Genomic DNA, 10,126 nt, shown 5'->3' on the forward strand with positions numbered 1-10,126 from the left:
TGTGTATGTACCATAGTTTGTTTATCCATTCATCTGTTGATGGGCATCTAGGTTGTTTCCATCATTTTGCTATTGTGAACAATGCTGCCATGACCATAGGTGTGCATATGCCTATTTGAGTGACCACTCTTATTTCTCCTGTTTTCTTATCCATTCTGTCACTTTCCGTCTCTTTATGGGTGCATTGAGTCCATTTACATTCAGTGTATTTATTGATAGATGTGAGTTTGTTGCTGTCATTTTGTAGTGCTTTTTTTGTGGTGCTGACGTTTTCTTTGTTCTTCTTACTCTCTAGTGCTGAGTTACTTTTGTTTGTGGATTTTTTTTCCATTTCTTTTGTTTCTGTAGGTTTTGTTTTTGCTGAGACTTTATGTTTTTCCTCTTTTTTTTTATGAGTATGTTTGTTAACTTTCTTTGTGGTTACCATGAATTTTACCCTTGTCTTTCTAAGTTTGAAGCAGTCTACCATGACTTGGTATTGCCTTGCTTAAGTGCAGTTTTTGAAATCAAATTGCAATTAACATATTGATATTATATAATGATCTCTCTTTCAAGTTGTCTTTTACTCTAGTGACAAAAATCCCTCTCATAATATAGAATATTATAGAGGAAAATCATAATTATCTCAAAGATTCAGCCTTCTCTTTAATGGTAAACTGAAGTACTTATGAGGATGTTAATAACTGACTTTTTGGGAGGTAGAGTTTGCTGAAATTAGGAAGCAAGGGTCAGCCACTGAGTGTGGTAGGCAGAATAGTGTTCCCCTCACCCTCACCCTCACCAAAGATGTCCATGTCTTTATCCATGGAACATATAAATATGTTATGCTGCACGACAAGGGGGATTAAAGTTGTAGATGGAATTAAAATTGATAATCTTCTTATTTTGAGATAGGGAGACTATGCTGGATTATCTGGGTGGGCCCATTGTAATCACAAGCATCCATATAAGTGAAAAACGGAACAGAAGAGTCAGAGAAGGAGATGTGATGAAGGAAGCAGAGGTGGGAGTGAAGAGATTGCTGGATTTGAAGATGAAAGGGGGCCACAAGTCATAGAATGTAGGTGGCCTCTAGAAGCTGGAAAAGGCAAAGGAATGGATTCTCCCATAGAGCTTCGGGAAGGAAACTCAGTTGTCAATATAGATAGTCCCTGACTTATGACGTATTCTAGTTATGGCAAACCGCACTTAGACTGTTCTTTTTTAAATGATTTGTGTATTTTTTAAATGTATGTACGTATTAAAATATATCTGCATGCTTATATGTAATGTTTCCAACCTCTAAAGACAAATAAAGATTGGATTTATAGATACTGATGATGAAAGACAATAACAACAAAAACTAAAAAAAAAGATGAGGCATTTGACTTATGTCAGAATTGACCTACACCAGAGTCTTGGAAGAGAACACTGTTGTAAGTTGGGGACTACTTGTACCTCTATTTTAACCAAGTAAGACTCATTTCCAGTTTTTACCCTAACCATAAGATAATAAAGCTGTGGTGATTTTTGTTTTGTTTTGTTTTGTTTTTGTATCTACTAAGCTTGTAGTAATTTATTAAAACAGCAATAGGAAACTAATACAGTAAGGAACATAGCTTGCACTCAAGATCTTTGCAACAAGAAGTCCTAGAAACCCCTGATGGTTGTATACTTCCTTGCATATTATTTATTTATTTGTTCATATTTTTTCCCCTTTAAGAGTTTAAGGCAATTCACATCTGTTCTAACCTATCAAGCTCCCTTTACTAGTGTCTTATGCTGGGTTCTCTAGAGAAACAAAACCAGTGAAGTGTGTGTGTGTATATATATATATATATATATATATATATATACACATACATAGAGAGAGAGAGTTTTATAAGAGATTTATATTGAGAAAATGGCTCGTGTAGTTGTAGAGGCTGTCAAATAATCAAGAGCCAGCTGCAAGATCCAGACTGAGCAAAAACCCGTGAGCTTTGCCAGAAAGTCCATTTATATTGGATGCTGGCCACACACGCAAGGAGATTCCCTTTCAATGGATTGGATACTCACAGTAGATACCATCATGAAGGTGATCACAGTATATCGTATCTCATCATGGAAGTGATTACATCATTATATGATTACCAAACTACATCACAATTGCCAAACCACAGAACATCATGGCCCAGCCAAGCTGACAGACAATATTGATAATCACTATTACTAAAAATAACTTGCTTTGATTTAGACTTTGCTATGGACAATCACCACCCTCACCCTGTAATTCAGTTCTCTTAAGCAATTGCTAGCATAATCAATTTAAAGAATCACTGGACATTTTCTGTGCAGCCAACAGTTAGATCATTCCATGTATAGACTTTCTAATGTCCTCAGTGAATTATATCTTCTTAAACAGAATCCCAAGAGATAAAAGCTTTCCTGGGTCTGGCCTTTTTATTTTCTGCTTATGCCGTATCTACTGAGTTTCAATGTTACTTTGATTTTGCACATCTGACAACAGTGATTGGTATAAAACAAAAACATTGGAGAACTGGAGATACTATTAAGAAATAAAAGGTGAAATACTGTGTTAAAAATATGGGCAATGTTTAAGCATTTGCAGCTGCATGTAATTTAAAAATACAAAGTATGATTTTTAACTGCAATGGATGTTTTACTTCCTTAAAATAGTACAACTCATTGAGTGACTTATTCAAGCTAATGATATTAAGAATTATTTTTTTTAATAAAGAAAAAAGAAAAAGAATTACAGAAATCCTATGATCTTCCAAATTGATCTGATTCTCCAGATAAATAGATTTTCCTCCATCATTCACTTCTGTTTGATCTTTAGCATCAGCTATACATTCTCCTGTGTAGCAAAAATGATTTTGTGGGTCCCAAATTATACAGTATTTCTGTCTATGTGGAAAGAAAACTACATAAAATAAGCAAACAAAGCCAAAAGTAGTAAACATTGCACAGCTTAAAGAAGGCAGCAATTCCCTCCTAAGGCTACCAACACCCCACAAACCAAATATGACACAAAATAGTGAATGGTAATATTTCATGTCTTATAGTTAATGAAAAGCATCATTAGCATCAAATTAAGTTTCTCTCAGGGAGGGCAGAAGTCTGTCTTGTAGGGAAGATCCTGAGTAGGGACCTGGGTGGGCAGGAGCATTTAGAGAAGGGTAAGACCCTTAATTTGCCTCCACTGAGCGCCAACCATATGCACACCTATCAGTTTGGGATCTTCCTTGCTCATCAGCAGATGGGACACGCTATTGGGAAACTGGGGAGCAGGAGGTCTGGTTGAGACTCTGGGGCAAGTGGTTGCTGCCATGTGTGACTCTCTGGACAGAAGCCTCAGCTCCAGGGAACAGGGTGGGAGCTCCAGTATGCACACAGGTGATGCAGGAGGGAGGAGCTAAGAAAAGTGTCAGGCTCAGCTGTGACACCTTCCAGGGGAACAGCTTTGGTGCGTCCTCAGTGAACACCAGACCGCTCCCTATGTCACCTGAGAGGAGAAGGGATTTAGTCAGGTGATACAGACCGTGTATTCGTGGAGTGCCAGGTACGCAAATGTGTGAGTTATTGTTTTTAAGCAGAGAGGGCATAATTGGGTGAGCAGTCACTGGATCCCATGGAGTTTCCCTGGCTGGGCTCATGTAGCCTAGTACTCTAGCTCTGTGCCACCAGGTCAACTAGAGAATCTTTGCAGTATCTCCCTGCTTGCTGCCCCCATCCCTGCTATGCTTGTGGTCTGAATTTAGGTGAGTCCCATTCTTTGAGAAAAACCATCCCTGTGCCCAGGGGAGGGCAAGGTTGTCAAAAAAACAGAAGGTCTCATTATTTGCATAACATACGGTAACCATGTTGTTGTAGTTGTTACTTGTCATCGAATGGGCTCCTACTCATGGTGACCTTATGTACAATGGAATGAAACGTTGCCTACTCCTCTGCCATCTTCATGATCAATGGTATATTTGAGTCCTTTGCTGCAGCTATTGTGTCAATCCATCTCTTTGAGGGTTTCCCTCGTTTTCACTGCCCCTGTACTTTATCAAACATGATGTCCTTTCCTGATGACTATTAACCATAGCTCTTGGGAAATAGGAATTTTGTTTATCACCTGGAATATAAGAGACTTATCTTAAGTATGTAAAAAAAAAATTACTGATAATTAATTGGTGTTTGTTGTTAGTTGACATCCAGTCAGCTCTAACTCATGGTGACCTTATGTATAACAGAACAAAACATCACCTGGCCCTGTGTAAATGGTGCTAATTAGGTTATCACAAGTGGATACTCTATATTAAAAGACTTTAATTTTGCCAACTCCCAATGTCAATGGTAACAGGATCTAGACTCTGAGTTTTAAAGATAACAAATACATATGCAGACACAAGTATATATATATGTATGTATTTGAAGAGCTCGAATGGTAGCTAAAAAGGAGAAAAGATTGAAGTTGTCAAGGATTTCATTTTACTTGTATCCACAATCAACACACATGGAAGCAGTAGTCAGGAAATCAAAAGACACTGCACTGGGCAAATCTACTGCAAAAGACCTCTTTAAAGTGTTGAAAAGCAAAGCCATCACCTTGAAGACTAAGGTATGCCTGACCCAAGCCATGGTATTTCCAATCACATCACGTGCATTTGAAAGCTAGACAATGAAAAAGTAAGACCAAAGAATTGATGCCTTTGAATCGTGGTGTTGGCGAAGAGTATTGAATATACCATGGACTGCCAAAAGAACAAACAAATCTGTCTTGGAAGAAGTACAACCAGAATGTTCCTTAGAAGGAAGGATGGTGAGACTGCGTCTTACATACTTTGGACATGTTGTCAGGAGGGATCAGTCCCTGGAGAAGGACATCATACTTGGTAAAGTACAGGGTCAACGAAAAAGAGGAAGACCCTCAACCAGATGGATAGACACAGTGGTTGCAACAATGGGCTCAAGCATAAAGATTGTGAGGATGGTGCAGGACTGGGCAGTGTTTTGTTCTGTGGTGCATAGGGTTGCTATGAGTTGGAACTGACTTGATGGCACCTAACAACAACAACATCTATGGTAGCTATGCATCTATATTTGTGCACATGCTCAAGAAAGAAGAAACAAAAAGCAAAAAATGAAGAAAAGTGGATATGAAGACAACAGAATGAGAAATCTGGTGCAAAAAAGAATGAGAGGGACTTTCAGGCAATGTGGCGCTATAGACAGAAGCATCATGCCATTCCTCCACACAAAGATTCAAAAAACTAAGCCAAACAGAGAAAACGTCAATCCTGAAACCCTAAGCATCAAATGAAGAGACAAAGAACTGAGCCAAGCACTGAATGGAATAAGAAACTGACAGAGAAGAGAGAGTGAGGAGAGATATATGCAGAGGTCCCCTATCAGCTAACACAGCACAGATTTGCCATCTTGGACTCCTATCAGAGATCAGTGAACAGGGGGTACGAGAAAGTAGCTTCATGGAGCTTCCAGCAGGAGACAGAACAACCAGTAACCAGTAATATATGCTTTCCTGTCCCCCAACCTTCTTCACCCCAACTTGGCCTCCTCTACTTCCTGTAGTCTCTTACCCAGGAAGCCCCGGCTTCACCACAGTGCTGCTTGGATTCCACATACCCACACTGGCCGGCTCCCTGAGTGCAATTTGTTGGCTGCTGGTGTTGCTTTTTCCTACTTTTTTTGACTTCTTCCATACCTCTCACCACCTCCTCCTTTCTCTCAAATACCTGGCTCCATGCACCATCTTTGTTTCTTCCTGAGAGGCTGTGAAGTGCTGCACGAGTGTGGGACTGCTTCCCAGCCCATGCTGCTGCACTGGTGGGATTCCGGGGCTTTTTTGTTTGTTTGTTTGTTTTGTATTGTTTCTTTGTTTTCTTTTTCTTTTCTCAAATTGGGAACCCATTCTAGCTGGGCAGTACTGCACACCTTGGCACCAACCCCTCAGTTTGCACAGATGCGCAGAGGGATCCCTAAGAGCATTTTTTTTCTTGTGTCTTTTTTTTTCCCCTCTTTTTTTTGGGAGTTTTCTTGTTTTTTTTTTTTTTTAATTTGTTTGTTTTGTTTTATATTCTCTCTTTTCCCTTTTTGTCTTTCTTCATTACTCAGTTTCTCGTCTCTCTATACTTACCTTCTCTTCCCATCTCCTGAATACCTGGCACTGAGTGACAACTCTACCCCTTTTTCCAGGCTGTACTTCACGGCCTGGGAGCAACTTCCCCAGACCTCTCAGCCACACCAGTGGGATCCTTGAGGTCTTTCCTTTTCTTTTTTCTTTCTAATATTTGTTTATTCACCGTTTTCATTTATTTTTTCCTCTTCTTGTCCTTTTTGTTTTTCTCTGTTTCTCAGTCTCTCATCTCTCCAATCAAATGGAAATCTCCCTTAGCACTCTTTTCTGTTTGTTAATATGTTTTTGGCTCCTGCTCTTCTCTCCTCTCTCTCCGCTTTCCTATATCTATCTTAGCTCCACACATCACAATCTCCCCCCCCTTCCATTCTGCCTACCTGCACAATAGACTGAACATCACACCCTCAAGCAGCACAGGCACAGCCTACGAGAACCTGCTGTGCACGGATTACTGGCCCGCCCAGTTGGCCCTAGTACTTTCCACAAAAAACCCATCCCAGCAACTCTTCTTCAGCTAGACCTGCCTTGCTGTACCATATCTGAGTGACTGACTATGCCAATTGGAGAACGAGGCAAAAAGTATCATGCCCACAGACGAGCAAACAAAGAAAGAGCACACAGCCCCTCTGCTCAGAAATAACAAAATAAAACAAAAAAGCAGGATGAAACAAACAAATCTACAATCAATAAACAAGGAAAATAACTACTGAATGCCTCAAAGACAGCAGACAGTATCAAAACATTTACAAAAACAGGACACAACGGTTCCACTAGGCGTCCAAAATAAAACACCAGGTGACTTTCCAGTAGAAGAAAAGGCACTAGAACTACCTGATAGGGAATTCAAATCTCTAATATTCAGCACTATCCCAGAGATGAAGCACAAAGCAGACAAAAATTAGGAAAAAAATAGACAAATTCATGGAAAATACAGACAAAAAATGGAAGCATTCAGGAAAATAATGCAGGAACAAAATGCCAAAATAAATTCACAACTAGAAATCATACAAAAACAACAATTAAAGATACAAAAGATAAACAACAAGGTTTCGGAAATAGTGTCATAGACGGGCTGAGGAGCAGGTTTGAAATGGTGGAAGACAGGATCAGCAAACGTGAAAACAAACACTCGGATACAACTCTGTTTGAGGAAATATCAGAAAAAAGAATGAAGAAAGATGAAGAGACCCTGAGAATTATGTGGGATACAATCAAAAGCAAAAATTTTCGAGTGATTGGAGTTCCAGAACAGGGAGAGAAAATAGAAAACACAGAGAAGATAATTGAAGAATTGCTGACAGAAAACTTCCCCAATATCATGAAAGATGAAAAGCTGGCCATCCAAGAAGCTCAATGAACCCTATATAGAATAGAACCCAAAAGAAAGTCACCAAGGCATATCATAACCACACTCACCAAAACCAAAGATAAACAAAGAATACAGAGAGCAGCTTGAGAAAAACAAAAAAGTCACATACAGAGGAGAAACAATAAGACTACACAAGGATTATTCAGCAGAAACCATGCAGGTAAGAAGGCAATGGGATGACATATCTAAAACCTTGAAAGAAACAAATTTCCAGCCAAGAATAACACATCCTGCAAAACTCTCATTCAAATATGGTAGTGAAATCAGGACAATTCCAGATAAACAGAAATTAAGGGAATATGTAAAAACCAAACCAAACTTACAGGAATTATTAAAGGGAGCTCTTCGATCTGACAACCAACAACATCAGCTCACAGGCTGAATCTAGGATGCAGGCCAGCCAGATACCAGTCTAGGAAATGAACTCTCAAGGACTATCTAAAACCAAAAGAATTACAACAGAGAAGTTAATCTGTAAATGACAACAACATCAGAACAATAAAAGAGGAAATAAACAGTGTAGGTATAGAACCTTCTAATGGAGAGGAAGAAAAGACAATACCAAGTAATAATAGACTGCTTCAAACTTAGGAAGATAGGGGTGAATTTCAAGGTAACCACAAAGAAAGTTAACAAACTTACTCATCAAAATAAAGAGGAGAAACATAAAGTCTCTGTAAAAACAAAAGCTACAAAAACAAAAAAAATGAAAAAAAAAATCCACAAACAAAAGAAATTCAGCACAAGAGAGTAAGAGGAACAAAGAAAACGTTAGCACCATAAAAAAAAAGCATTACAAAATGACAGCAATAAATTCACACCTATCAATAATTACGCTGAATGTAAATGGCCTAAATAGACCAATAAAGAGACGGAGGGTGACAGAATGGATGCAAAAACAGGCTCTATCAATATGCTGTCTACAAGACGTAAATTTATTAAAAACCAAAGGATGAAAAAAAAATCAAACAAACAACTACCAAAAAAGAGCAGGAGTGGCAATACTAATCTCAGAAAAAATAGAATTTAAAACAAAGTTCATCCATAAAAGACAAAGAAAGACATTATAGAATGATTAAGGGGATGATCCATCATGAAGACATAACCATAATAAGCATCTACGCACTCAATGACAGGGCTCCAAAATACATAAAACAAACTCTAAAAGCACTGAAAAGAGAAATTGACATTTCCACAATACTAGTAGGAGACTTCAACACACCACTCTCAGTAAATGACAGAACTTCTAAAACGAAACTCAGCAAAGATACAGAAGACCTAAAGGGCAAAATCAGCCAACTTGACCTCATAAACGTATATAGAACACTCCACCCTACAGCTGCAAAGTACACATTCTTTTCCAATGTACACGGAACATTTTCCAGAATAGGCCACATCTTAGGCCACAGAACAATCCTCAACAAGATCCAAAACGTAGAGATAATACAAAGTGTCTTCTCTGACCACAATGCCATCAAGGTAGAAATTAACAACAGAAAGATCAAGGAAAAAAAAAATCAGTTACATGGAAACTAAATGACACCTTGCTTACAAACCACTAAGTAACAGAAGAAATCAGAGATGGAATCAAAAAATTCCAAGAATCAAATGATAATGAAAATACGTCATACCAAAACCTTTGGAACACAGCAAAGACAGTCCTCAGAGGACAATTTATAGTAATAGATGCACACATTAAAAAAGAAGAAAGGGACAAAATCAAAACATTTACTACAGAACTCAAACAAATAGAAACGGAACAGCAAAAAACAAACCAAAAAAAAACAAAAACAGAAACAAAAACAAAAAAAAACCCCACAGCCACCAGATGAGAGGAAATACTAAAGATCAGAGCAGAAATAAATGAAATAGAAAATAGAAAAACAAAAGAAAGAATCAACAAAACAGAAAGCTGGTTCTTTGAAAGAATCAACAAAATCGACAAACCACTGGCCAGACTGACAAATGAAAAACAGGAGAGGACACAAATAACCCAAATAAGAAATGAAATGGGGGACAATACAACAGACCCAATGGAAATAAAAAGGATCATAAAAAAGTATTATGAAAAAATATACTCAAACAAATTTTGAAAACCTAGAAGAAATGGATAAATTTCTAGAAACACACTACTTACCCAAACGATCACAAAGTGATGTCGAAAATCTGAACAGACCTATAACAAGAGAAGAGATTGAAAAGGTAATAAAAAAAAACTCCCAACAAAAACAAGCCCTGGCCCAGATGGCTTCACTGGAGAATTCTACCAAACATTCAGAGAAGAGCTTATACCAGTACTACTCAAACTATTTCAGAGCATAGAAAAGGAAGCAACACTTCCAAATTTATTCTATAAAGCCAGCATAACTCTGATACCAAAACCATGAAAAGACGCCACAAAAAAAATTACACTCCAGAATCTCTCATGAATATAGATGCAAAAATTATCAACAAAATTCTAGCCAATAGAATTAACAATCATATCAAAAAGTAATTCACCACGACCAAATAGGATTCATACCAGGTATGCAAGGATAGTTCAACATTAGAAAATCAATCAAAGTAATCAACCACATAAATAAAAGGAAAGAAAAGAATCACATGATCATCTCAATTGATGCAGAAAAGGCATT

This window comes from Trichechus manatus, unplaced genomic scaffold (assembly GCF_000243295.1).
Source record: "Trichechus manatus latirostris isolate Lorelei unplaced genomic scaffold, TriManLat1.0 scaffold00072, whole genome shotgun sequence".
Taxonomy (NCBI): Eukaryota; Metazoa; Chordata; class Mammalia; order Sirenia; family Trichechidae; genus Trichechus; species Trichechus manatus.